The 27459-nt window shown below is 44.3% G+C and overlaps 17 non-coding genes across 17 annotated transcripts; all 17 read right to left on the bottom strand.

Moving 5' to 3' along the window:
- Positions 1–268: 268 nt before the first annotated feature.
- On the bottom strand, positions 269–459 carry LOC141222686 (U2 spliceosomal RNA). The gene has a single exon (XR_012290445.1). It is a non-coding gene; the product is annotated as a U2 spliceosomal RNA (small nuclear RNA).
- A 1115-nt stretch (positions 460–1574) lies between these two features.
- Positions 1575–1765, bottom strand: LOC141222687 (U2 spliceosomal RNA). The gene has a single exon (XR_012290446.1). It is a non-coding gene; the product is annotated as a U2 spliceosomal RNA (small nuclear RNA).
- Positions 1766–2883: 1118 nt separating this feature from the next.
- Positions 2884–3081, bottom strand: LOC141222308 (U2 spliceosomal RNA). The gene has a single exon (XR_012290114.1). It is a non-coding gene; the product is annotated as a U2 spliceosomal RNA (small nuclear RNA).
- A 6154-nt stretch (positions 3082–9235) lies between these two features.
- LOC141222769 (U2 spliceosomal RNA) lies at positions 9236–9426 on the bottom strand. Its single transcript, XR_012290523.1, has one exon. It is a non-coding gene; the product is annotated as a U2 spliceosomal RNA (small nuclear RNA).
- Positions 9427–10541: 1115 nt separating this feature from the next.
- Positions 10542–10732, bottom strand: LOC141222688 (U2 spliceosomal RNA). The gene has a single exon (XR_012290447.1). It is a non-coding gene; the product is annotated as a U2 spliceosomal RNA (small nuclear RNA).
- Positions 10733–11847: 1115 nt separating this feature from the next.
- On the bottom strand, positions 11848–12038 carry LOC141222689 (U2 spliceosomal RNA). Its single transcript, XR_012290448.1, has one exon. It is a non-coding gene; the product is annotated as a U2 spliceosomal RNA (small nuclear RNA).
- A 1118-nt stretch (positions 12039–13156) lies between these two features.
- LOC141222690 (U2 spliceosomal RNA) lies at positions 13157–13347 on the bottom strand. The gene has a single exon (XR_012290449.1). It is a non-coding gene; the product is annotated as a U2 spliceosomal RNA (small nuclear RNA).
- Positions 13348–14462: 1115 nt separating this feature from the next.
- On the bottom strand, positions 14463–14653 carry LOC141222770 (U2 spliceosomal RNA). The gene has a single exon (XR_012290524.1). It is a non-coding gene; the product is annotated as a U2 spliceosomal RNA (small nuclear RNA).
- Positions 14654–15768: 1115 nt separating this feature from the next.
- Positions 15769–15959, bottom strand: LOC141222691 (U2 spliceosomal RNA). The gene has a single exon (XR_012290450.1). It is a non-coding gene; the product is annotated as a U2 spliceosomal RNA (small nuclear RNA).
- A 1115-nt stretch (positions 15960–17074) lies between these two features.
- Positions 17075–17265, bottom strand: LOC141222692 (U2 spliceosomal RNA). The gene has a single exon (XR_012290451.1). It is a non-coding gene; the product is annotated as a U2 spliceosomal RNA (small nuclear RNA).
- A 1116-nt stretch (positions 17266–18381) lies between these two features.
- On the bottom strand, positions 18382–18572 carry LOC141222729 (U2 spliceosomal RNA). The gene has a single exon (XR_012290485.1). It is a non-coding gene; the product is annotated as a U2 spliceosomal RNA (small nuclear RNA).
- Positions 18573–19687: 1115 nt separating this feature from the next.
- Positions 19688–19878, bottom strand: LOC141222731 (U2 spliceosomal RNA). The gene has a single exon (XR_012290487.1). It is a non-coding gene; the product is annotated as a U2 spliceosomal RNA (small nuclear RNA).
- A 1115-nt stretch (positions 19879–20993) lies between these two features.
- On the bottom strand, positions 20994–21184 carry LOC141222745 (U2 spliceosomal RNA). The gene has a single exon (XR_012290500.1). It is a non-coding gene; the product is annotated as a U2 spliceosomal RNA (small nuclear RNA).
- A 1115-nt stretch (positions 21185–22299) lies between these two features.
- On the bottom strand, positions 22300–22490 carry LOC141222694 (U2 spliceosomal RNA). Its single transcript, XR_012290453.1, has one exon. It is a non-coding gene; the product is annotated as a U2 spliceosomal RNA (small nuclear RNA).
- Positions 22491–23605: 1115 nt separating this feature from the next.
- Positions 23606–23796, bottom strand: LOC141222695 (U2 spliceosomal RNA). Its single transcript, XR_012290454.1, has one exon. It is a non-coding gene; the product is annotated as a U2 spliceosomal RNA (small nuclear RNA).
- A 1115-nt stretch (positions 23797–24911) lies between these two features.
- Positions 24912–25102, bottom strand: LOC141222696 (U2 spliceosomal RNA). Its single transcript, XR_012290455.1, has one exon. It is a non-coding gene; the product is annotated as a U2 spliceosomal RNA (small nuclear RNA).
- Positions 25103–26217: 1115 nt separating this feature from the next.
- On the bottom strand, positions 26218–26408 carry LOC141222697 (U2 spliceosomal RNA). The gene has a single exon (XR_012290456.1). It is a non-coding gene; the product is annotated as a U2 spliceosomal RNA (small nuclear RNA).
- Positions 26409–27459: the final 1051 nt, after the last annotated feature.

Genomic DNA, 27459 nt, shown 5'->3' on the forward strand with positions numbered 1-27459 from the left:
TGCCTAATATGTCTGTTTATCCAAAAGGAAGTAAAAAGGGAGAGCTAGAAAGATAGCATTGCATCACATTACATGGCAATGCAATGCACAGTTGCTGAAGTTGAACCAAAATGAGCTTGTAATCTGGCTTCTGCAACTTTGAACATGAAAAATCCAATGAGGAGAAGAAAAGCAAAGCCAAAGAGTCCATCCCCAAATCCGACAAACAAGCAAAATGAACAAAAAACATTGAATTCAATTCTTTCTGATTTTAGAAACTGCATTAAAGAAGGGGTGCACCGGTCCTGGAGATACTGCAATACCAGGTCAATGCGTGGAGTGGACAGAGCAAGCTCTTTTTCCATCTCCCTGTTCTAAAAATCCATTTAATATATGGTCCCCAGATAGGGGACGTATCAGATATTAAACTGATAAGAACAGATACTACACTTGATCTTAGCCAAAAGGCCGAGAAGCGATAACCAGAATTGGTTTCAAACTACGGAGCCACTCAAGGATCCTGAAAAGTCCATTTGTGGAGATGAGCTCCTGGACTCCCGTTAAGAAGACATGTTGTCAACCTCTAGATCCCTTACATGCCTGCACTTTTCGGCTTGCTGCTGCTGCAATCCACGCGTTTTAGATCTGCATAACTCCACCTCTTTAAACACAGCACCTTCACCCCCTGCTGTTCCCACCCGCCTCAACACCGTTGGAAGGGAGGAGAACCAATTAAGGCGGGGGGTGGGGTGGAACGAGCAGCTGTCTACCCTTAGCAGGAGGGCTCCTGATTACATACCTCTCCTGCTGCTGCTGCTGCTGGCTGTCCAGCAGCAGACTGAAGGTGGCTGCTGCTGTGCACAGGTATATAAAGGCTCAGAGCCTATTATGACACGCGCAGCCAGCGTTCCATTGCCACATTCCATCTACTGCAGGCAGGATACCTGGCTGGCTGAATGTCGCTGAGAAGCTCACAGAGACCGCCATAAGCAACAGTTTAACAGAATGCCACAGACTAATCAACCAAACTTTTTGGGTTGGGTTCTCTTTTATAGTCTGCAGGCATTAAATGAAAGAAGTCAGTGTTCCAGCAGAAGGAGACAACGTTTCAGAAAAGGCATTGTAGCAAACCAAAAAAGAAATTTTAAGCGCAGCAGAGTAACCAGCGCACATACCTGTTAGCTCAGGTGAGTTTAAAAGGCTGCTGTTGATAACAAGGGCATTTGCTAAATAGATGGTGTGTGTGCAACAATATACTGAAAGGTCAATTATATTGTGCAGCTTATCTCACCACCTGTAGTTATTTAGGTGAAAGCTCCAAAATGCTTGCCTAATATGTCTGTTTATCCAAAAGGAAGTAAAAAGGGAGAGCTAGAAAGATAGCATTGCATCACATTACATGGCAATGCAATGCACAGTTGCTGAAGTTGAACCAAAATGAGCTTGTAATCTGGCTTCTGCAACTTTGAACATGAAAAATCCAATGAGGAGAAGAAAAGCAAAGCCAAAGAGTCCATCCCAAAATCCGACAAACAAGCAAAATGAACAAAAAACATTGAATTCAATTCTTTCTGATTTTAGAAACTGCATTAAAGAAGGGGTGCACCGGTCCTGGAGATACTGCAATACCAGGTCAATGCGTGGAGTGGACAGAGCAAGCTCTTTTTCCATCTCCCTGTTCTAAAAATCCATTTAATATATGGTCCCCAGATAGGGGACGTATCAGATATTAAACTGATAAGAACAGATACTACACTTGATCTTAGCCAAAAGGCCGAGAAGCGATAACCAGAATTGGTTTCAAACTACGGAGCCACCCAAGGATCCTGAAAAGTCCATTTGTGGAGATGAGCTCCTGGACTCCCGTTAAGAAGACATGTTGTCAACCTCTAGATCCCTTACATGCCTGCACTTTTCGGCTTGCTGCTGCTGCTGCAATCCACGCGTTTTAGATCTGCATAACTCCACCTCTTTAAACACAGCACCTTCACCCCCTGCTGTTTCCACCCGCCTCAACACCGTTGGAAGGGAGGAGAACCAATTAAGGCGGGGGGTGGGGTGGAACGAGCAGCTGTCTACCCTTAGCAGGAGGGCTCCTGATTACATACCTCTCCTGCTGCTGCTGCTGCTGGCTGTCCAGCAGCAGACTGAAGGTGGCTGCTGCTGTGCACAGGTATATAAAGGCTCAGAGCCTATTATGACACGCGCAGCCAGCGTTCCATTGCCACATTCCATCTACTGCAGGCAGGATACCTGGCTGGCTGAATGTCGCTGAGAAGCTCACAGAGACCGCCATAAGCAACAGTTTAACAGAATGCCACAGACTAATCAACCAAACTTTTTGGGTTGGGTTCTCTTTTATAGTCTGCAGGCATTAAATGAAAGAAGTCAGTGTTCCAGCAGAAGGAGACAACGTTTCAGAAAAGGCATTGTAGCAAACCAAAAAAGAAATTTTAAGCGCAGCAGAGTAACCAGCGCACATACCTGTTAGCTCAGGTGAGTTTAAAAGGCTGCTGTTGATAACAAGGGCATTTGCTAAATAGATGGTGTGTGTGCAACAATATACTGAAAGGTCAATTATATTGTGCAGCTTATCTCACCACCTGTAGTTATTTAGGTGAAAGCTCCAAAATGCTTGCCTAATATGTCTGTTTATCCAAAAGGAAGTAAAAAGGGAGAGCTAGAAAGATAGCATTGCATCACATTACATGGCAATGCAATGCACAGTTGCTGAAGTTGAACGAAAATGAGCTTGTAATCTGGCTTCTGCAACTTTGAACATGAAAAATCCAATGAGGAGAAGAAAAGCAAAGCCAAAGAGTCCATCCCAAAATCCGACAAACAAGCAAAATGAACAAAAAACATTGAATTCAATTCTTTCTGATTTTAGAAACTGCATTAAAGAAGGGGTGCACCGGTCCTGGAGATACTGCAATACCAGGTCAATGCGTGGAGTGGACAGAGCAAGCTCTTTTTCCATCTCCCTGTTCTAAAAATCCATTTAATATATGGTCCCCAGATAGGGGACGTATCAGATATTAAACTGATAAGAACAGATTTTTTTTTTTTTTTTTTTTTTTTTTTCTCCTCAGACGAGGAAATTCCACAGTCTATGGAAACCAGACAAAGGAAAATTCCATCAAAACAGCTGCGTCAAATCCAATACGCAATTTGCTGTCCCCATCATCATCGGAAATATTTATTTCATATTTCAAAACAACAATAACAAAAATCAAGAGGTACTAACAATATATCTCCACTTTTTAACTTTCCATATTCCCTCCGCATCCACTTCCCCTCTCCTCTTTTTGTCCCATAGGAAACACACATACATCTTCCCCAAAATCACCTTCACACTATCCTTTACAGCAATTTCCTTCCTTTTAAACACATACACATTCCTCACATCCCATAACACTTCCTTTATACATGCAAGCATCAACCACAAGACTCTTTCCTTCGTCCCATCACATATTCCCAAACCAAACATAAACAACTCAAAAGACAACAAATTCACACCACACAATTCTTTACACAAAGGCCCCATTCTCCCAATCACATCTCTAGCATACTGGCAATTCCAAAAAACATGCAACACACTTTCCCTTCCACCACAGCCATTTCTTGGACACATTTCACTCCTCACCAAACCTCTATTCCTCTGAAACTCTCTCACAGGTAATACTCCATGTAAAGACTGCCACACAACTTCACTCTGTTTGTTGGTCATACCACTCATCCGCACTTTCTTCCAAACCTTCTGCACATCACCACCCCTAACCATATTTATTCCACATTCTACCTCTCTACATTCAATCATCCTATACACAGCCTTCTTATTCTCCAGCAATCTCACATCTGCATCACACAGTTCATACCTCACCAAAAACTTATAAACCCACACATACCATACAGGCACCTCAAAAGCAATCGGACATCGCAAATCCCTTTCTTGCCACTTTAAACGAAACAAATACGCTCCAAATAAATACCTACACATAGATGAAAACTTTCCATCCTCCCTAATCACTTTCAAAACAAACACAACGATATTCACACCAAAAAACACGTCCAAATTCGGAAAACCCAAACCACCTTTTTCCACTCTTTTAACCAAAATTTCTCTCCTAGCTCTCTCCATTTTCGAGTTCCACAAAAAAACAAATAAAATTCTATTCAAGCTTCTCATACACATATATCCTGGTGGAAATACTACCGCAATATATAAAAATATTGGCAACACCACACTCTTAACAATTAAAATCTTCCCAAAAAAGGATAAACTCCTCAATTTCCAAAAATTCAACTTCTGCTCAACTTTTCCTTTCGCATCATCCCAACTTTCTTTCCCATCCAAACTCTCTGAAAACTTCACACCCAAAACTTTAATAGGTCCATTCACTACATTCACACCTACATCCCTACTTAAACTTCCGCCTCCAAAACCCTTACACTCACTCTTTTCCCAATTCACTTTAAACGCAGATGCACCACAAAAAATAGACACTAACAACTTCACCCGCCTCACCGAACATTCAGAATCACATAATACACACACGTCATCCATATAACCACTCACTTTCCATTCTTTTCCTCCACCTCCCGGCACTTGCACACCACGAATTACCTTATCTTTCCTCAGCATACACAACAATGGCTCAATTGCACAAATAAATGCTACAGGGGACAAAGGACACCCCTGTCGCACACCCGAAAACACATTCACTTTCCTACCCACATACCCATTCATTAAAACACAGCTATAAACACCCGCATACAAACTTCTCACTCGCCCAACAAAATCAGCCGGAAAACCCATTTTTAACAACACTCTGAACAAAAAACCATGCGACAACCTATCATAAGCCTTTTCAAAATCCAAACTTAACAAAAATACACTCTTCTTACGACCCATGCAATCCCATAGACAATCTCTTAACATACACACACACTCGTGAATCCGCCTCCCAGGTACCGCACAACACTGCTCATCCCCAATCACACTCTCTATCACATCACGCATCCTATTAGCCATAAGTTTTGCATAGATTTTATAATCACAATTAAGTAACGTTATTGGCCTCCAATTCCTCAGACTTTTCAAATCCCCTTTCTTAGGAATTAACACAACCATACCTGCACGCATACTCTCAGCCACCTCCATGTTTCCCCACATATACTTACATACATCCACAAAGTCCTTACCAATCACACCCCACATCACACGATAAAATTCTACTGGGAGGCCATCCTCCCCCGGCGTCTTATTCAAAGCCATACTACACATAACCTTCCATACCTCATCACCAGTCACCTCACCCATCACTCTCTCTCTTTCTGCTTCACTCAACTTACTCTCTAACACACTCAAAACATCATTCTCCAAACATTCATCCCTCTGTTTCACTGCATACAGATCCTCATAAAACTTAGCCACCTCTTCACACATATCCTCTCCACTCACCTCACTTCCATCTGCTCCATACACCACGCTCATACTCTGTTTCTTTCCAAAAACTTTTTTAAAGAAAAACCGAGAACATTTCTCATCCTGCTCCATCTTATCAATCTTTGCCCTAAACACTATGCTTCTCCCTCTCTCCAACAAAAACTCACTAATCTCCTTTTTTACCTCTAAAATATCCTCCTCCACCTCAACTCCTCCTTCCCTTAACTTATACAAAACGCTCAACCGCGCGTTCAGTTTAACAAAACTCTCTCTTTTAATTGCTGCATACTTGTATCCTAAATTTTTAAAGAACATTTTTGTTTGTTTCTTCACCCAGTCCCACCACTCACAAACATTCCCAAACTCATTTTTATGCTTACACCATTCTTCATACCGCCTTTCATACTCCTTTCTCACATCTTCATTCTCTAACAGTTTAACATTTAACTTCCACAATCCTCTCCCAAACACTCCATCAACTTTTATATCCAACTCACACAACATACACACATGATCTGAAAAAAGAACGTTTTCCTGCCTATAATTAACAGAAACCATATTTTTAGAAATAAAACAATAATCCAATCTGGATTGTACCCTACCACTCTCAGAAAAGAAAGTGTTCAACAAAGGATTCATGTTACACACGCGCTGCATATCACACAACCCAAAATCATTCACTAACTCCAATAATGCTTTCCCAGACACATCCACATTCACTCTCCCCACATCACAGTTCATATCACCCACAATTACCACAGGTATTCTTCCTGGAACAAAAAGCTTAATTTTTTCAAATAAATTTTTGCGCTCATTTTTTTCAACTGGCGCATAAACATTAATAACACAAAACTTTACATTCTTGTATACAAAATTAGCAAGGATACATCTCCCCACCTCAATAACCAAATAATCACTCAAAACAACCTCCCTTCCTTTAACCAAAATACCCACACCATCATTCTTATTACATGCACTCCCCGACCACACAGACGCTCCATAAGACCATTCATCCCCTTTCACACCATCCACTACCCCACATTCTTGTAAACAAAAAATAGATGCATTTTGCATAGCTAAAAACTCAAAAATAGCAGCTCTTCTTACTTTACTTTTAAACACTCTTACGTTTTGGGACACTATGGTAAATCCCATAATACTTCTACTCCTTCACCAATTACACAAAGAAATAGCCTTTGGCCTAAACCAAAGCTCACAAGAGGACAAAAAGAAAAAACATTTACAATATTATATGGTGACACTATCCAGCACCACCACTATCCTCCTCCGCCATCAGAACAGAACAGCTGGTTTCCGACCCGCTGGCTTCACCAGCCACACTCCTCATTCTGGCAGTTCTGATCTTCCTCTGAGGCTCACTAAAAACTGCATCATCACTGCCCCCACCATCCTCCCTACGACTCTTCTTTGCACCCCTATCATCCTCCGAAGAAAAATCTTCAATGTTTTCAGGACCCGAAGGGTGTTCAGGACTGTCGGGTTCCGAGATTTGCACTTCACATCCTGTTGCGTCCATTGCCTCTCCAAAAGTCATCATCTCAGGCAGCTCTGCTTCCACCACTTTCCTAGATATTCTCGCAGACACTGCCTTTTTCTCCACCTTTGCCACTTCCCTCCAGAACTCCTTTTCTTCCCTCCGCTTCTTCCTCATTTCTTCAGCAGAAGAAGAACATGGTCTCAGGGACACCTCCTCTGGCGCCGTAGAGGGAGAGGCTCTACCAGTTTCCCGCCTCCTTCCCTCTCTCTCCTCCCTCTCCAATCTTTCCAGCACTTTCAGTGCGCTTGCCATCTGCCTCCTCTCCAGCTCCTCCTCCTTTTGTTCTTTATCAGAACGTCTAGGTGCACTCATAGGACAGTCCTTATACATGTGATCACTACTCCCACAGACATCACAGGACTTGGCCTCTGGACACTGGTTGGCCATATGCCCCTCCTTTCTGCAATTTCGGCAACACTGCCCTTTAAGGCATGTTACCATGGTATGTCCGAAAGAAAAGCATCTACGGCAAAACATGGGCTGGCCTGGGTAAAAGAGGAAACCTCTATGGCCTGCAACGGAAAAATTTGATGGAGGGTGTCTAAAGCCCCCCACACTGTCAGGATCCCTTTTCAATTTCACACGGAATTTATACTGACAGTTAAAGATTCCTAGACAATTGACTTGCTTCACTCCCTTCCGCACATATTCACAGTAGCGAGAGAGGAAGCACTCCAGCAGCTCAGGGTCTGTAAAAGGGTTATAGACAGTCACAGTCACCTCCTTTTCTTGCAGACCAAACAAAGGTTCCCATCTAACTCCTTCCAAGCAGGGGTCACTAGAGTGACCACGGAGCCATTCAAAGACATTAAGGCAAACATCCTGGTCCATAAAGGTAACGTCATAATTACCTTGACGTGAAAATTCGTTGACACTGAAGATCTCAGAACGTCTTGCTCCAGCTTTGCCTTCAACGATGTCTTGGACAATGAAAACCACGTTGTTCTTGTTCTGGTCAGATGGATCCACGGACAAACGGATGGTGTTCTTCACAAAAGACATCTTGGATTCTGTCGGTATGGAATACCACAGGAAAAAGCAGAAAATCCTCCACAAAAGGGTCCGGATTCCTCCAGGAGACTCGCACCAATCAAGGTACAGTCATACGATCGCAGCCAAAAGGCCGAGAAGCGATAACCAGAATTGGTTTCAAACTACGGAGCCACCCAAGGATCCTGAAAAGTCCATTTGTGGAGATGAGCTCCTGGACTCCCGTTAAGAAGACATGTTGTCAACCTCTAGATCCCTTACATGCCTGCACTTTTCGGCTTGCTGCTGCTGCAATCCACGCGTTTTAGATCTGCATAACTCCACCTCTTTAAACACAGCACCTTCACCCCCTGCTGTTCCCACCCGCCTCAACACCGTTGGAAGGGAGGAGAACCAATTAAGGCGGGGGGTGGGGTGGAACGAGCAGCTGTCTACCCTTAGCAGGAGGGCTCCTGATTACATACCTCTCCTGCTGCTGCTGCTGCTGGCTGTCCAGCAGCAGACTGAGGTGGCTGCTGCTGTGCACAGGTATATAAAGGCTCAGAGCCTATTATGACACGCGCAGCCAGCGTTCCATTGCCACATTCCATCTACTGCAGGCAGGATACCTGGCTGGCTGAATGTCGCTGAGAAGCTCACAGAGACCGCCATAAGCAACAGTTTAACAGAATGCCACAGACTAATCAACCAAACTTTTTGGGTTGGGTTCTCTTTTATAGTCTGCAGGCATTAAATGAAAGAAGTCAGTGTTCCAGCAGAAGGAGACAACGTTTCAGAAAAGGCATTGTAGCAAACCAAAAAAGAAATTTTAAGCGCAGCAGAGTAACCAGCGCACATACCTGTTAGCTCAGGTGAGTTTAAAAGGCTGCTGTTGATAACAAGGGCATTTGCTAAATAGATGGTGTGTGTGCAACAATATACTGAAAGGTCAATTATATTGTGCAGCTTATCTCACCACCTGTAGTTATTTAGGTGAAAGCTCCAAAATGCTTGCCTAATATGTCTGTTTATCCAAAAGGAAGTAAAAAGGGAGAGCTAGAAAGATAGCATTGCATCACATTACATGGCAATGCAATGCACAGTTGCTGAAGTTGAACCAAAATGAGCTTGTAATCTGGCTTTTGCAACTTTGAACATGAAAAATCCAATGAGGAGAAGAAAAGCAAAGCCAAAGAGTCCATCCCAAAATCCGACAAACAAGCAAAATGAACAAAAAACATTGAATTCAATTCTTTCTGATTTTAGAAACTGCATTAAAGAAGGGGTGCACCGGTCCTGGAGATACTGCAATACCAGGTCAATGTGTGGAGTGGACAGAGCAAGCTCTTTTTCCATCTCCCTGTTCTAAAAATCCATTTAATATATGGTCCCCAGATAGGGGACGTATCAGATATTAAACTGATAAGAACAGATACTACACTTGATCTTAGCCAAAAGGCCGAGAAGCGATAACCAGAATTGGTTTCAAACTACGGAGCCACCCAAGGATCCTGAAAAGTCCATTTGTGGAGATGAGCTCCTGGACTCCCGTTAAGAAGACATGTTGTCAACCTCTAGATCCCTTACATGCCTGCACTTTTCGGCTTGCTGCTGCTGCAATCCACGCGTTTTAGATCTGCATAACTCCACCTCTTTAAACACAGCACCTTCACCCCCTGCTGTTCCCACCCGCCTCAACACCGTTGGAAGGGAGGAGAACCAATTAAGGCGGGGGGTGGGGTGGAACGAGCAGCTGTCTACCCTTAGCAGGAGGGCTCCTGATTACATACCTCTCCTGCTGCTGCTGCTGCTGGCTGTCCAGCAGCAGACTGAAGGTGGCTGCTGCTGTGCACAGGTATATAAAGGCTCAGAGCCTATTATGACACGCGCAGCCAGCGTTCCATTGCCACATTCCATCTACTGCAGGCAGGATACCTGGCTGGCTGAATGTCGCTGAGAAGCTCACAGAGACCGCCATAAGCAACAGTTTAACAGAATGCCACAGACTAATCAACCAAACTTTTTGGGTTGGGTTCTCTTTTATAGTCTGCAGGCATTAAATGAAAGAAGTCAGTGTTCCAGCAGAAGGAGACAACGTTTCAGAAAAGGCATTGTAGCAAACCAAAAAAGAAATTTTAAGCGCAGCAGAGTAACCAGCGCACATACCTGTTAGCTCAGGTGAGTTTAAAAGGCTGCTGTTGATAACAAGGGCATTTGCTAAATAGATGGTGTGTGTGCAACAATATACTGAAAGGTCAATTATATTGTGCAGCTTATCTCACCACCTGTAGTTATTTAGGTGAAAGCTCCAAAATGCTTGCCTAATATGTCTGTTTATCCAAAAGGAAGTAAAAAGGGAGAGCTAGAAAGATAGCATTGCATCACATTACATGGCAATGCAATGCACAGTTGCTGAAGTTGAACCAAAATGAGCTTGTAATCTGGCTTCTGCAACTTTGAACATGAAAAATCCAATGAGGAGAAGAAAAGCAAAGCCAAAGAGTCCATCCCAAAATCCGACAAACAAGCAAAATGAACAAAAAACATTGAATTCAATTCTTTCTGATTTTAGAAACTGCATTAAAGAAGGGGTGCACCGGTCCTGGAGATACTGCAATACCAGGTCAATGCGTGGAGTGGACAGAGCAAGCTCTTTTTCCATCTCCCTGTTCTAAAAATCCATTTAATATATGGTCCCCAGATAGGGGACGTATCAGATATTAAACTGATAAGAACAGATACTACACTTGATCTTAGCCAAAAGGCCGAGAAGCGATAACCAGAATTGGTTTCAAACTACGGAGCCACCCAAGGATCCTGAAAAGTCCATTTGTGGAGATGAGCTCCTGGACTCCCGTTAAGAAGACATGTTGTCAACCTCTAGATCCCTTACATGCCTGCACTTTTCGGCTTGCTGCTGCTGCAATCCACGCGTTTTAGATCTGCATAACTCCACCTCTTTAAACACAGCACCTTCACCCCCTGCTGTTCCCACCCGCCTCAACACCGTTGGAAGGGAGGAGAACCAATTAAGGCGGGGGGTGGGGTGGAACGAGCAGCTGTCTACCCTTAGCAGGAGGGCTCCTGATTACATACCTCTCCTGCTGCTGCTGCTGCTGGCTGTCCAGCAGCAGACTGAAGGTGGCTGCTGCTGTGCACAGGTATATAAAGGCTCAGAGCCTATTATGACACGCGCAGCCAGCGTTCCATTGCCACATTCCATCTCCTGCAGGCAGGATACCTGGCTGGCTGAATGTCGCTGAGAAGCTCACAGAGACCGCCATAAGCAACAGTTTAACAGAATGCCACAGACTAATCAACCAAACTTTTTGGGTTGGGTTCTCTTTTATAGTCTGCAGGCATTAAATGAAAGAAGTCAGTGTTCCAGCAGAAGGAGACAACGTTTCAGAAAAGGCATTGTAGCAAACCAAAAAAGAAATTTTAAGCGCAGCAGAGTAACCAGCGCACATACCTGTTAGCTCAGGTGAGTTTAAAAGGCTGCTGTTGATAACAAGGGCATTTGCTAAATAGATGGTGTGTGTGCAACAATATACTGAAAGGTCAATTATATTGTGCAGCTTATCTCACCACCTGTAGTTATTTAGGTGAAAGCTCCAAAATGCTTGCCTAATATGTCTGTTTATCCAAAAGGAAGTAAAAAGGGAGAGCTAGAAAGATAGCATTGCATCACATTACATGGCAATGCAATGCACAGTTGCTGAAGTTGAACCAAAATGAGCTTGTAATCTGGCTTCTGCAACTTTGAACATGAAAAATCCAATGAGGAGAAGAAAAGCAAAGCCAAAGAGTCCATCCCAAAATCCGACAAACAAGCAAAATGAACAAAAAACATTGAATTCAATTCTTTCTGATTTTAGAAACTGCATTAAAGAAGGGGTGCACCGGTCCTGGAGATACTGCAATACCAGGTCAATGCGTGGAGTGGACAGAGCAAGCTCTTTTTCCATCTCCCTGTTCTAAAAATCCATTTAATATATGGTCCCCAGATAGGGGACGTATCAGATATTAAACTGATAAGAACAGATACTACACTTGATCTTAGCCAAAAGGCCGAGAAGCGATAACCAGAATTGGTTTCAAACTACGGAGCCACCCAAGGATCCTGAAAAGTCCATTTGTGGAGATGAGCTCCTGGACTCCCGTTAAGAAGACATGTTGTCAACCTCTAGATCCCTTACATGCCTGCACTTTTCGGCTTGCTGCTGCTGCTGCAATCCACGCGTTTTAGATCTGCATAACTCCACCTCTTTAAACACAGCACCTTCACCCCCTGCTGTTTCCACCCGCCTCAACACCGTTGGAAGGGAGGAGAACCAATTAAGGCGGGGGGTGGGGTGGAACGAGCAGCTGTCTACCCTTAGCAGGAGGGCTCCTGATTACATACCTCTCCTGCTGCTGCTGCTGCTGGCTGTCCAGCAGCAGACTGAAGGTGGCTGCTGCTGTGCACAGGTATATAAAGGCTCAGAGCCTATTATGACACGCGCAGCCAGCGTTCCATTGCCACATTCCATCTACTGCAGGCAGGATACCTGGCTGGCTGAATGTCGCTGAGAAGCTCACAGAGACCGCCATAAGCAACAGTTTAACAGAATGCCACAGACTAATCAACCAAACTTTTTGGGTTGGGTTCTCTTTTATAGTCTGCAGGCATTAAATGAAAGAAGTCAGTGTTCCAGCAGAAGGAGACAACGTTTCAGAAAAGGCATTGTAGCAAACCAAAAAAGAAATTTTAAGCGCAGCAGAGTAACCAGCGCACATACCTGTTAGCTCAGGTGAGTTTAAAAGGCTGCTGTTGATAACAAGGGCATTTGCTAAATAGATGGTGTGTGTGCAACAATATACTGAAAGGTCAATTATATTGTGCAGCTTATCTCACCACCTGTAGTTATTTAGGTGAAAGCTCCAAAATGCTTGCCTAATATGTCTGTTTATCCAAAAGGAAGTAAAAAGGGAGAGCTAGAAAGATAGCATTGCATCACATTACATGGCAATGCAATGCACAGTTGCTGAAGTTGAACCAAAATGAGCTTGTAATCTGGCTTCTGCAACTTTGAACATGAAAAATCCAATGAGGAGAAGAAAAGCAAAGCCAAAGAGTCCATCCCAAAATCCGACAAACAAGCAAAATGAACAAAAAACATTGAATTCAATTCTTTCTGATTTTAGAAACTGCATTAAAGAAGGGGTGCACCGGTCCTGGAGATACTGCAATACCAGGTCAATGCGTGGAGTGGACAGAGCAAGCTCTTTTTCCATCTCCCTGTTCTAAAAATCCATTTAATATATGGTCCCCAGATAGGGGACGTATCAGATATTAAACTGATAAGAACAGATACTACACTTGATCTTAGCCAAAAGGCCGAGAAGCGATAACCAGAATTGGTTTCAAACTACGGAGCCACCCAAGGATCCTGAAAAGTCCATTTGTGGAGATGAGCTCCTGGACTCCCGTTAAGAAGACATGTTGTCAACCTCTAGATCCCTTACATGCCTGCACTTTTCGGCTTGCTGCTGCTGCAATCCACGCGTTTTAGATCTGCATAACTCCACCTCTTTAAACACAGCACCTTCACCCCCTGCTGTTCCCACCCGCCTCAACACCGTTGGAAGGGAGGAGAACCAATTAAGGCGGGGGGTGGGGTGGAACGAGCAGCTGTCTACCCTTAGCAGGAGGGCTCCTGATTACATACCTCTCCTGCTGCTGCTGCTGCTGGCTGTCCAGCAGCAGACTGAAGGTGGCTGCTGCTGTGCACAGGTATATAAAGGCTCAGAGCCTATTATGACACGCGCAGCCAGCGTTCCATTGCCACATTCCATCTACTGCAGGCAGGATACCTGGCTGGCTGAATGTCGCTGAGAAGCTCACAGAGACCGCCATAAGCAACAGTTTAACAGAATGCCACAGACTAATCAACCAAACTTTTTGGGTTGGGTTCTCTTTTATAGTCTGCAGGCATTAAATGAAAGAAGTCAGTGTTCCAGCAGAAGGAGACAACGTTTCAGAAAAGGCATTGTAGCAAACCAAAAAAGAAATTTTAAGCGCAGCAGAGTAACCAGCGCACATACCTGTTAGCTCAGGTGAGTTTAAAAGGCTGCTGTTGATAACAAGGGCATTTGCTAAATAGATGGTGTGTGTGCAACAATATACTGAAAGGTCAATTATATTGTGCAGCTTATCTCACCACCTGTAGTTATTTAGGTGAAAGCTCCAAAATGCTTGCCTAATATGTCTGTTTATCCAAAAGGAAGTAAAAAGGGAGAGCTAGAAAGATAGCATTGCATCACATTACATGGCAATGCAATGCACAGTTGCTGAAGTTGAACCAAAATGAGCTTGTAATCTGGCTTCTGCAACTTTGAACATGAAAAATCCAATGAGGAGAAGAAAAGCAAAGCCAAAGAGTCCATCCCAAAATCCGACAAACAAGCAAAATGAACAAAAAACATTGAATTCAATTCTTTCTGATTTTAGAAACTGCATTAAAGAAGGGGTGCACCGGTCCTGGAGATACTGCAATACCAGGTCAATGTGTGGAGTGGACAGAGCAAGCTCTTTTTCCATCTCCCTGTTCTAAAAATCCATTTAATATATGGTCCCCAGATAGGGGACGTATCAGATATTAAACTGATAAGAACAGATACTACACTTGATCTTAGCCAAAAGGCCGAGAAGCGATAACCAGAATTGGTTTCAAACTACGGAGCCACCCAAGGATCCTGAAAAGTCCATTTGTGGAGATGAGCTCCTGGACTCCCGTTAAGAAGACATGTTGTCAACCTCTAGATCCCTTACATGCCTGCACTTTTCGGCTTGCTGCTGCTGCAATCCACGCGTTTTAGATCTGCATAACTCCACCTCTTTAAACACAGCACCTTCACCCCCTGCTGTTCCCACCCGCCTCAACACCGTTGGAAGGGAGGAGAACCAATTAAGGCGGGGGGTGGGGTGGAACGAGCAGCTGTCTACCCTTAGCAGGAGGGCTCCTGATTACATACCTCTCCTGCTGCTGCTGCTGCTGGCTGTCCAGCAGCAGACTGAAGGTGGCTGCTGCTGTGCACAGGTATATAAAGGCTCAGAGCCTATTATGACACGCGCAGCCAGCGTTCCATTGCCACATTCCATCTACTGCAGGCAGGATACCTGGCTGGCTGAATGTCGCTGAGAAGCTCACAGAGACCGCCATAAGCAACAGTTTAACAGAATGCCACAGACTAATCAACCAAACTTTTTGGGTTGGGTTCTCTTTTATAGTCTGCAGGCATTAAATGAAAGAAGTCAGTGTTCCAGCAGAAGGAGACAGCGTTTCAGAAAAGGCATTGTAGCAAACCAAAAAAGAAATTTTAAGCGCAGCAGAGTAACCAGCGCACATACCTGTTAGCTCAGGTGAGTTTAAAAGGCTGCTGTTGATAACAAGGGCATTTGCTAAATAGATGGTGTGTGTGCAACAATATACTGAAAGGTCAATTATATTGTGCAGCTTATCTCACCACCTGTAGTTATTTAGGTGAAAGCTCCAAAATGCTTGCCTAATATGTCTGTTTATCCAAAAGGAAGTAAAAAGGGAGAGCTAGAAAGATAGCATTGCATCACATTACATGGCAATGCAATGCACAGTTGCTGAAGTTGAACCAAAATGAGCTTGTAATCTGGCTTCTGCAACTTTGAACATGAAAAATCCAATGAGGAGAAGAAAAGCAAAGCCAAAGAGTCCATCCCAAAATCCGACAAACAAGCAAAATGAACAAAAAACATTGAATTCAATTCTTTCTGATTTTAGAAACTGCATTAAAGAAGGGGTGCACCGGTCCTGGAGATACTGCAATACCAGGTCAATGCGTGGAGTGGACAGAGCAAGCTCTTTTTCCATCTCCCTGTTCTAAAAATCCATTTAATATATGGTCCCCAGATAGGGGACGTATCAGATATTAAACTGATAAGAACAGATACTACACTTGATCTTAGCCAAAAGGCCGAGAAGCGATAACCAGAATTGGTTTCAAACTACGGAGCCACCCAAGGATCCTGAAAAGTCCATTTGTCGAGATGAGCTCCTGGACTCCCGTTAAGAAGACATGTTGTCAACCTCTAGATCCCTTACATGCCTGCACTTTTCGGCTTGCTGCTGCTGCAATCCACGCGTTTTAGATCTGCATAACTCCACCTCTTTAAACACAGCACCTTCACCCCCTGCTGTTCCCACCCGCCTCAACACCGTTGGAAGGGAGGAGAACCAATTAAGGCGGGGGGTGGGGTGGAACGAGCAGCTGTCTACCCTTAGCAGGAGGGCTCCTGATTACATACCTCTCCTGCTGCTGCTGCTGCTGGCTGTCCAGCAGCAGACTGAAGGTGGCTGCTGCTGTGCACAGGTATATAAAGGCTCAGAGCCTATTATGACACGCGCAGCCAGCGTTCCATTGCCACATTCCATCTACTGCAGGCAGGATACCTGGCTGGCTGAATGTCGCTGAGAAGCTCACAGAGACCGCCATAAGCAACAGTTTAACAGAATGCCACAGACTAATCAACCAAACTTTTTGGGTTGGGTTCTCTTTTATAGTCTGCAGGCATTAAATGAAAGAAGTCAGTGTTCCAGCAGAAGGAGACAACGTTTCAGAAAAGGCATTGTAGCAAACCAAAAAAGAAATTTTAAGCGCAGCAGAGTAACCAGCGCACTTACCTGTTAGCTCAGGTGAGTTTAAAAGGCTGCTGTTGATAACAAGGGCATTTGCTAAATAGATGGTGTGTGTGCAACAATATACTGAAAGGTCAATTATATTGTGCAGCTTATCTCACCACCTGTAGTTATTTAGGTGAAAGCTCCAAAATGCTTGCCTAATATGTCTGTTTATCCAAAAGGAAGTAAAAAGGGAGAGCTAGAATGATAGCATTGCATCACATTACATGGCAATGCAATGCACAGTTGCTGAAGTTGAACCAAAATGAGCTTGTAATCTGGCTTCTGCAACTTTGAACATGAAAAATCCAATGAGGAGAAGAAAAGCAAAGCCAAAGAGTCCATCCCAAAATCCGACAAACAAGCAAAATGAACAAAAAACATTGAATTCAATTCTTTCTGATTTTAGAAACTGCATTAAAGAAGGGGTGCACCGGTCCTGGAGATACTGCAATACCAGGTCAATGCGTGGAGTGGACAGAGCAAGCTCTTTTTCCATCTCCCTGTTCTAAAAATCCATTTAATATATGGTCCCCAGATAGGGGACGTATCAGATATTAAACTGATAAGAACAGATACTACACTTGATCTTAGCCAAAAGGCCGAGAAGCGATAACCAGAATTGGTTTCAAACTACGGAGCCACCCAAGGATCCTGAAAAGTCCATTTGTGGAGATGAGCTCCTGGACTCCCGTTAAGAAGACATGTTGTCAACCTCTAGATCCCTTACATGCCTGCACTTTTCGGCTTGCTGCTGCTGCAATCCACGCGTTTTAGATCTGCATAACTCCACCTCTTTAAACACAGCACCTTCACCCCCTGCTGTTCCCACCCGCCTCAACACCGTTGGAAGGGAGGAGAACCAATTAAGGCGGGGGGGTGGGGTGGAACGAGCAGCTGTCTACCCTTAGCAGGAGGGCTCCTGATTACATACCTCTCCTGCTGCTGCTGCTGCTGGCTGTCCAGCAGCAGACTGAAGGTGGCTGCTGCTGTGCACAGGTATATAAAGGCTCAGAGCCTATTATGACACGCGCAGCCAGCGTTCCATTGCCACATTCCATCTACTGCAGGCAGGATACCTGGCTGGCTGAATGTCGCTGAGAAGCTCACAGAGACCGCCATAAGCAACAGTTTAACAGAATGCCACAGACTAATCAACCAAACTTTTTGGGTTGGGTTCTCTTTTATAGTCTGCAGGCATTAAATGAAAGAAGTCAGTGTTCCAGCAGAAGGAGACAACGTTTCAGAAAAGGCATTGTAGCAAACCAAAAAAGAAATTTTAAGCGCAGCAGAGTAACCAGCGCACATACCTGTTAGCTCAGGTGAGTTTAAAAGGCTGCTGTTGATAACAAGGGCATTTGCTAAATAGATGGTGTGTGTGCAACAATATACTGAAAGGTCAATTATATTGTGCAGCTTATCTCACCACCTGTAGTTATTTAGGTGAAAGCTCCAAAATGCTTGCCTAATATGTCTGTTTATCCAAAAGGAAGTAAAAAGGGAGAGCTAGAAAGATAGCATTGCATCACATTACATGGCAATGCAATGCACAGTTGCTGAAGTTGAACCAAAATGAGCTTGTAATCTGGCTTCTGCAACTTTGAACATGAAAAATCCAATGAGGAGAAGAAAAGCAAAGCCAAAGAGTCCATCCCAAAATCCGACAAACAAGCAAAATGAACAAAAAACATTGAATTCAATTCTTTCTGATTTTAGAAACTGCATTAAAGAAGGGGTGCACCGGTCCTGGAGATACTGCAATACCAGGTCAATGCGTGGAGTGGACAGAGCAAGCTCTTTTTCCATCTCCCTGTTCTAAAAATCCATTTAATATATGGTCCCCAGATAGGGGACGTATCAGATATTAAACTGATAAGAACAGATACTACACTTGATCTTAGCCAAAAGGCCGAGAAGTGATAACCAGAATTGGTTTCAAACTACGGAGCCACCCAAGGATCCTGAAAAGTCCATTTGTGGAGATGAGCTCCTGGACTCCCGTTAAGAAGACATGTTGTCAACCTCTAGATCCCTTACATGCCTGCACTTTTCGGCTTGCTGCTGCTGCAATCCACGCGTTTTAGATCTGCATAACTCCACCTCTTTAAACACAGCACCTTCACCCCCTGCTGTTCCCACCCGCCTCAACACCGTTGGAAGGGAGGAGAACCAATTAAGGCGGGGGGTGGGGTGGAACGAGCAGCTGTCTACCCTTAGCAGGAGGGCTCCTGATTACATACCTCTCCTGCTGCTGCTGCTGCTGGCTGTCCAGCAGCAGACTGAAGGTGGCTGCTGCTGTGCACAGGTATATAAAGGCTCAGAGCCTATTATGACACGCGCAGCCAGCGTTCCATTGCCACATTCCATCTACTGCAGGCAGGATACCTGGCTGGCTGAATGTCGCTGAGAAGCTCACAGAGACCGCCATAAGCAACAGTTTAACAGAATGCCACAGACTAATCAACCAAACTTTTTGGGTTGGGTTCTCTTTTATAGTCTGCAGGCATTAAATGAAAGAAGTCAGTGTTCCAGCAGAAGGAGACAACGTTTCAGAAAAGGCATTGTAGCAAACCAAAAAAGAAATTTTAAGCGCAGCAGAGTAACCAGCGCACATACCTGTTAGCTCAGGTGAGTTTAAAAGGCTGCTGTTGATAACAAGGGCATTTGCTAAATAGATGGTGTGTGTGCAACAATATACTGAAAGGTCAATTATATTGTGCAGCTTATCTCACCACCTGTAGTTATTTAGGTGAAAGCTCCAAAATGCTTGCCTAATATGTCTGTTTATCCAAAAGGAAGTAAAAAGGGAGAGCTAGAAAGATAGCATTGCATCACATTACATGGCAATGCAATGCACAGTTGCTGAAGTTGAACCAAAATGAGCTTGTAATCTGGCTTCTGCAACTTTGAACATGAAAAATCCAATGAGGAGAAGAAAAGCAAAGCCAAAGAGTCCATCCCAAAATCCGACAAACAAGCAAAATGAACAAAAAACATTGAATTCAATTCTTTCTGATTTTAGAAACTGCATTAAAGAAGGGGTGCACCGGTCCTGGAGATACTGCAATACCAGGTCAATGCGTGGAGTGGACAGAGCAAGCTCTTTTTCCATCTCCCTGTTCTAAAAATCCATTTAATATATGGTCCCCAGATAGGGGACGTATCAGATATTAAACTGATAAGAACAGATACTACACTTGATCTTAGCCAAAAGGCCGAGAAGTGATAACCAGAATTGGTTTCAAACTACGGAGCCACCCAAGGATCCTGAAAAGTCCATTTGTGGAGATGAGCTCCTGGACTCCCGTTAAGAAGACATGTTGTCAACCTCTAGATCCCTTACATGCCTGCACTTTTCGGCTTGCTGCTGCTGCAATCCACGCGTTTTAGATCTGCATAACTCCACCTCTTTAAACACAGCACCTTCACCCCCTGCTGTTCCCACCCGCCTCAACACCGTTGGAAGGGAGGAGAACCAATTAAGGCGGGGGGTGGGGTGGAACGAGCAGCTGTCTACCCTTAGCAGGAGGGCTCCTGATTACATACCTCTCCTGCTGCTGCTGCTGCTGGCTGTCCAGCAGCAGACTGAAGGTGGCTGCTGCTGTGCACAGGTATATAAAGGCTCAGAGCCTATTATGACACGCGCAGCCAGCGTTCCATTGCCACATTCCATCTACTGCAGGCAGGATACCTGGCTGGCTGAATGTCGCTGAGAAGCTCACAGAGACCGCCATAAGCAACAGTTTAACAGAATGCCACAGACTAATCAACCAAACTTTTTGGGTTGGGTTCTCTTTTATAGTCTGCAGGCATTAAATGAAAGAAGTCAGTGTTCCAGCAGAAGGAGACAACGTTTCAGAAAAGGCATTGTAGCAAACCAAAAAAGAAATTTTAAGCGCAGCAGAGTAACCAGCGCACATACCTGTTAGCTCAGGTGAGTTTAAAAGGCTGCTGTTGATAACAAGGGCATTTGCTAAATAGATGGTGTGTGTGCAACAATATACTGAAAGGTCAATTATATTGTGCAGCTTATCTCACCACCTGTAGTTATTTAGGTGAAAGCTCCAAAATGCTTGCCTAATATGTCTGTTTATCCAAAAGGAAGTAAAAAGGGAGAGCTAGAAAGATAGCATTGCATCACATTACATGGCAATGCAATGCACAGTTGCTGAAGTTGAACCAAAATGAGCTTGTAATCTGGCTTCTGCAACTTTGAACATGAAAAATCCAATGAGGAGAAGAAAAGCAAAGCCAAAGAGTCCATCCCAAAATCCGACAAACAAGCAAAATGAACAAAAAACATTGAATTCAATTCTTTCTGATTTTAGAAACTGCATTAAAGAAGGGGTGCACCGGTCCTGGAGATACTGCAATACCAGGTCAATGCGTGGAGTGGACAGAGCAAGCTCTTTTTCCATCTCCCTGTCCTAAAAATCCATTTAATATATGGTCCCCAGATAGGGGACGTATCAGATATTAAACTGATAAGAACAGATACTACACTTGATCTTAGCCAAAAGGCCGAGAAGCGATAACCAGAATTGGTTTCAAACTACGGAGCCACCCAAGGATCCTGAAAAGTCCATTTGTGGAGATGAGCTCCTGGACTCCCGTTAAGAAGACATGTTGTCAACCTCTAGATCCCTTACATGCCTGCACTTTTCGGCTTGCTGCTGCTGCAATCCACGCGTTTTAGATCTGCATAACTCCACCTCTTTAAACACAGCACCTTCACCCCCTGCTGTTCCCACCCGCCTCAACACCGTTGGAAGGGAGGAGAACCAATTAAGGCGGGGGGTGGGGTGGAACGAGCAGCTGTCTACCCTTAGCAGGAGGGCTCCTGATTACATACCTCTCCTGCTGCTGCTGCTGCTGGCTGTCCAGCAGCAGACTGAAGGTGGCTGCTGCTGTGCACAGGTATATAAAGGCTCAGAGCCTATTATGACACGCGCAGCCAGCGTTCCATTGCCACATTCCATCTACTGCAGGCAGGATACCTGGCTGGCTGAATGTCGCTGAGAAGCTCACAGAGACCGCCATAAGCAACAGTTTAACAGAATGCCACAGACTAATCAACCAAACTTTTTGGGTTGGGTTCTCTTTTATAGTCTGCAGGCATTAAATGAAAGAAGTCAGTGTTCCAGCAGAAGGAGACAACGTTTCAGAAAAGGCATTGTAGCAAACCAAAAAAGAAATTTTAAGCGCAGCAGAGTAACCAGCGCACATACCTGTTAGCTCAGGTGAGTTTAAAAGGCTGCTGTTGATAACAAGGGCATTTGCTAAATAGATGGTGTGTGTGCAACAATATACTGAAAGGTCAATTATATTGTGCAGCTTATCTCACCACCTGTAGTTATTTAGGTGAAAGCTCCAAAATGCTTGCCTAATATGTCTGTTTATCCAAAAGGAAGTAAAAAGGGAGAGCTAGAAAGATAGCATTGCATCACATTACATGGCAATGCAATGCACAGTTGCTGAAGTTGAACCAAAATGAGCTTGTAATCTGGCTTCTGCAACTTTGAACATGAAAAATCCAATGAGGAGAAGAAAAGCAAAGCCAAAGAGTCCATCCCAAAATCCGACAAACAAGCAAAATGAACAAAAAACATTGAATTCAATTCTTTCTGATTTTAGAAACTGCATTAAAGAAGGGGTGCACCGGTCCTGGAGATACTGCAATACCAGGTCAATGCGTGGAGTGGACAGAGCAAGCTCTTTTTCCATCTCCCTGTTCTAAAAATCCATTTAATATATGGTCCCCAGATAGGGGACGTATCAGATATTAAACTGATAAGAACAGATACTACACTTGATCTTAGCCAAAAGGCCGAGAAGCGATAACCAGAATTGGTTTCAAACTACGGAGCCACCCAAGGATCCTGAAAAGTCCATTTGTGGAGATGAGCTCCTGGACTCCCGTTAAGAAGACATGTTGTCAACCTCTAGATCCCTTACATGCCTGCACTTTTCGGCTTGCTGCTGCTGCAATCCACGCGTTTTAGATCTGCATAACTCCACCTCTTTAAACACAGCACCTTCACCCCCTGCTGTTCCCACCCGCCTCAACACCGTTGGAAGGGAGGAGAACCAATTAAGGCGGGGGGTGGGGTGGAACGAGCAGCTGTCTACCCTTAGCAGGAGGGCTCCTGATTACATACCTCTCCTGCTGCTGCTGCTGCTGGCTGTCCAGCAGCAGACTGAAGGTGGCTGCTGCTGTGCACAGGTATATAAAGGCTCAGAGCCTATTATGACACGCGCAGCCAGCGTTCCATTGCCACATTCCATCTACTGCAGGCAGGATACCTGGCTGGCTGAATGTCGCTGAGAAGCTCACAGAGACCGCCATAAGCAACAGTTTAACAGAATGCCACAGACTAATCAACCAAACTTTTTGGGTTGGGTTCTCTTTTATAGTCTGCAGGCATTAAATGAAAGAAGTCAGTGTTCCAGCAGAAGGAGACAACGTTTCAGAAAAGGCATTGTAGCAAACCAAAAAAGAAATTTTAAGCGCAGCAGAGTAACCAGCGCACATACCTGTTAGCTCAGGTGAGTTTAAAAGGCTGCTGTTGATAACAAGGGCATTTGCTAAATAGATGGTGTGTGTGCAACAATATACTGAAAGGTCAATTATATTGTGCAGCTTATCTCACCACCTGTAGTTATTTAGGTGAAAGCTCCAAAATGCTTGCCTAATATGTCTGTTTATCCAAAAGGAAGTAAAAAGGGAGAGCTAGAAAGATAGCATTGCATCACATTACATGGCAATGCAATGCACAGTTGCTGAAGTTGAACCAAAATGAGCTTGTAATCTGGCTTCTGCAACTTTGAACATGAAAAATCCAATGAGGAGAAGAAAAGCAAAGCCAAAGAGTCCATCCCAAAATCCGACAAACAAGCAAAATGAACAAAAAACATTGAATTCAATTCTTTCTGATTTTAGAAACTGCATTAAAGAAGGGGTGCACCGGTCCTGGAGATACTGCAATACCAGGTCAATGCGTGGAGTGGACAGAGCAAGCTCTTTTTCCATCTCCCTGTTCTAAAAATCCATTTAATATATGGTCCCCAGATAGGGGACGTATCAGATATTAAACTGATAAGAACAGATACTACACTTGATCTTAGCCAAAAGGCCGAGAAGCGATAACCAGAATTGGTTTCAAACTACGGAGCCACCCAAGGATCCTGAAAAGTCCATTTGTGGAGATGAGCTCCTGGACTCCCGTTAAGAAGACATGTTGTCAACCTCTAGATCCCTTACATGCCTGCACTTTTCGGCTTGCTGCTGCTGCAATCCACGCGTTTTAGATCTGCATAACTCCACCTCTTTAAACACAGCACCTTCACCCCCTGCTGTTCCCACCCGCCTCAACACCGTTGGAAGGGAGGAGAACCAATTAAGGCGGGGGGTGGGGTGGAACGAGCAGCTGTCTACCCTTAGCAGGAGGGCTCCTGATTACATACCTCTCCTGCTGCTGCTGCTGCTGGCTGTCCAGCAGCAGACTGAAGGTGGCTGCTGCTGTGCACAGGTATATAAAGGCTCAGAGCCTATTATGACACGCGCAGCCAGCGTTCCATTGCCACATTCCATCTACTGCAGGCAGGATACCTGGCTGGCTGAATGTCGCTGAGAAGCTCACAGAGACCGCCATAAGCAACAGTTTAACAGAATGCCACAGACTAATCAACCAAACTTTTTGGGTTGGGTTCTCTTTTATAGTCTGCAGGCATTAAATGAAAGAAGTCAGTGTTCCAGCAGAAGGAGACAACGTTTCAGAAAAGGCATTGTAGCAAACCAAAAAAGAAATTTTAAGCGCAGCAGAGTAACCAGCGCACATACCTGTTAGCTCAGGTGAGTTTAAAAGGCTGCTGTTGATAACAAGGGCATTTGCTAAATAGATGGTGTGTGTGCAACAATATACTGAAAGGTCAATTATATTGTGCAGCTTATCTCACCACCTGTAGTTATTTAGGTGAAAGCTCCAAAATGCTTGCCTAATATGTCTGTTTATCCAAAAGGAAGTAAAAAGGGAGAGCTAGAAAGATAGCATTGCATCACATTACATGGCAATGCAATGCACAGTTGCTGAAGTTGAACCAAAATGAGCTTGTAATCTGGCTTCTGCAACTTTGAACATGAAAAATCCAATGAGGAGAAGAAAAGCAAAGCCAAAGAGTCCATCCCCAAATCCGACAAACAAGCAAAATGAACAAAAAACATTGAATTCAATTCTTTCTGATTTTAGAAACTGCATTAAAGAAGGGGTGCACCGGTCCTGGAGATACTGCAATACCAGGTCAATGCGTGGAGTGGACAGAGCAAGCTCTTTTTCCATCTCCCTGTTCTAAAAATCCATTTAATATATGGTCCCCAGATAGGGGACGTATCAGATATTAAACTGATAAGAACAGATACTACACTTGATCTTAGCCAAAAGGCCGAGAAGCGATAACCAGAATTGGTTTCAAACTACGGAGCCACCCAAGGATCCTGAAAAGTCCATTTGTGGAGATGAGCTCCTGGACTCCCGTTAAGAAGACATGTTGTCAACCTCTAGATCCCTTACATGCCTGCACTTTTCGGCTTGCTGCTGCTGCAATCCACGCGTTTTAGATCTGCATAACTCCACCTCTTTAAACACAGCACCTTCACCCCCTGCTGTTCCCACCCGCCTCAACACCGTTGGAAGGGAGGAGAACCAATTAAGGCGGGGGGTGGGGTGGAACGAGCAGCTGTCTACCCTTAGCAGGAGGGCTCCTGATTACATACCTCTCCTGCTGCTGCTGCTGCTGGCTGTCCAGCAGCAGACTGAAGGTGGCTGCTGCTGTGCACAGGTATATAAAGGCTCAGAGCCTATTATGACACGCGCAGCCAGCGTTCCATTGCCACATTCCATCTACTGCAGGCAGGATACCTGGCTGGCTGAATGTCGCTGAGAAGCTCACAGAGACCGCCATAAGCAACAGTTTAACAGAATGCCACAGACTAATCAACCAAACTTTTTGGGTTGGGTTCTCTTTTATAGTCTGCAGGCATTAAATGAAAGAAGTCAGTGTTCCAGCAGAAGGAGACAACGTTTCAGAAAAGGCATTGTAGCAAACCAAAAAAGAAATTTTAAGCGCAGCAGAGTAACCAGCGCACATACCTGTTAGCTCAGGTGAGTTTAAAAGGCTGCTGTTGATAACAAGGGCATTTGCTAAATAGATGGTGTGTGTGCAACAATATACTGAAAGGTCAATTATATTGTGCAGCTTATCTCACCACCTGTAGTTATTTAGGTGAAAGCTCCAAAATGCTTGCCTAATATGTCTGTTTATCCAAAAGGAAGTAAAAAGGGAGAGCTAGAAAGATAGCATTGCATCACATTACATGGCAATGCAATGCACAGTTGCTGAAGTTGAACCAAAATGAGCTTGTAATCTGGCTTCTGCAACTTTGAACATGAAAAATCCAATGAGGAGAAGAAAAGCAAAGCCAAAGAGTCCATCCCCAAATCCGACAAACAAGCAAAATGAACAAAAAACATTGAATTCAATTCTTTCTGATTTTAGAAACTGCATTAAAGAAGGGGTGCACCGGTCCTGGAGATACTGCAATACCAGGTCAATGCGTGGAGTGGACAGAGCAAGCTCTTTTTCCATCTCCCTGTTCTAAAAATCCATTTAATATATGGTCCCCAGATAGGGGACGTATCAGATATTAAACTGATAAGAACAGATACTACACTTGATCTTAGCCAAAAGGCCGAGAAGCGATAACCAGAATTGGTTTCAAACTACGGAGCCACCCAAGGATCCTGAAAAGTCCATTTGTGGAGATGAGCTCCTGGACTCCCGTTAAGAAGACATGTTGTCAACCTCTAGATCCCTTACATGCCTGCACTTTTCGGCTTGCTGCTGCTGCAATCCACGCGTTTTAGATCTGCATAACTCCACCTCTTTAAACACAGCACCTTCACCCCCTGCTGTTCCCACCCGCCTCAACACCGTTGGAAGGGAGGAGAACCAATTAAGGCGGGGGGTGGGGTGGAACGAGCAGCTGTCTACCCTTAGCAGGAGGGCTCCTGATTACATACCTCTCCTGCTGCTGCTGCTGCTGGCTGTCCAGCAGCAGACTGAAGGTGGCTGCTGCTGTGCACAGGTATATAAAGGCTCAGAGCCTATTATGACACGCGCAGCCAGCGTTCCATTGCCACATTCCATCTACTGCAGGCAGGATACCTGGCTGGCTGAATGTCGCTGAGAAGCTCACAGAGACCGCCATAAGCAACAGTTTAACAGAATGCCACAGACTAATCAACCAAACTTTTTGGGTTGGGTTCTCTTTTATAGTCTGCAGGCATTAAATGAAAGAAGTCAGTGTTCCAGCAGAAGGAGACAACGTTTCAGAAAAGGCATTGTAGCAAACCAAAAAAGAAATTTTAAGCGCAGCAGAGTAACCAGCGCACATACCTGTTAGCTCAGGTGAGTTTAAAAGGCTGCTGTTGATAACAAGGGCATTTGCTAAATAGATGGTGTGTGTGCAACAATATACTGAAAGGTCAATTATATTGTGCAGCTTATCTCACCACCTGTAGTTATTTAGGTGAAAGCTCCAAAATGCTTGCCTAATATGTCTGTTTATCCAAAAGGAAGTAAAAAGGGAGAGCTAGAAAGATAGCATTGCATCACATTACATGGCAATGCAATGCACAGTTGCTGAAGTTGAACCAAAATGAGCTTGTAATCTGGCTTCTGCAACTTTGAACATGAAAAATCCAATGAGGAGAAGAAAAGCAAAGCCAAAGAGTCCATCCCCAAATCCGACA

This window comes from Phyllobates terribilis, unplaced genomic scaffold, assembly GCF_046119375.1.
Source record: "Phyllobates terribilis strain yellow unplaced genomic scaffold, ASM4611937v1 Scaffold_361__1_contigs__length_1927384, whole genome shotgun sequence".
In the NCBI taxonomy this organism is placed as follows: Eukaryota; Metazoa; Chordata; class Amphibia; order Anura; family Dendrobatidae; genus Phyllobates; species Phyllobates terribilis.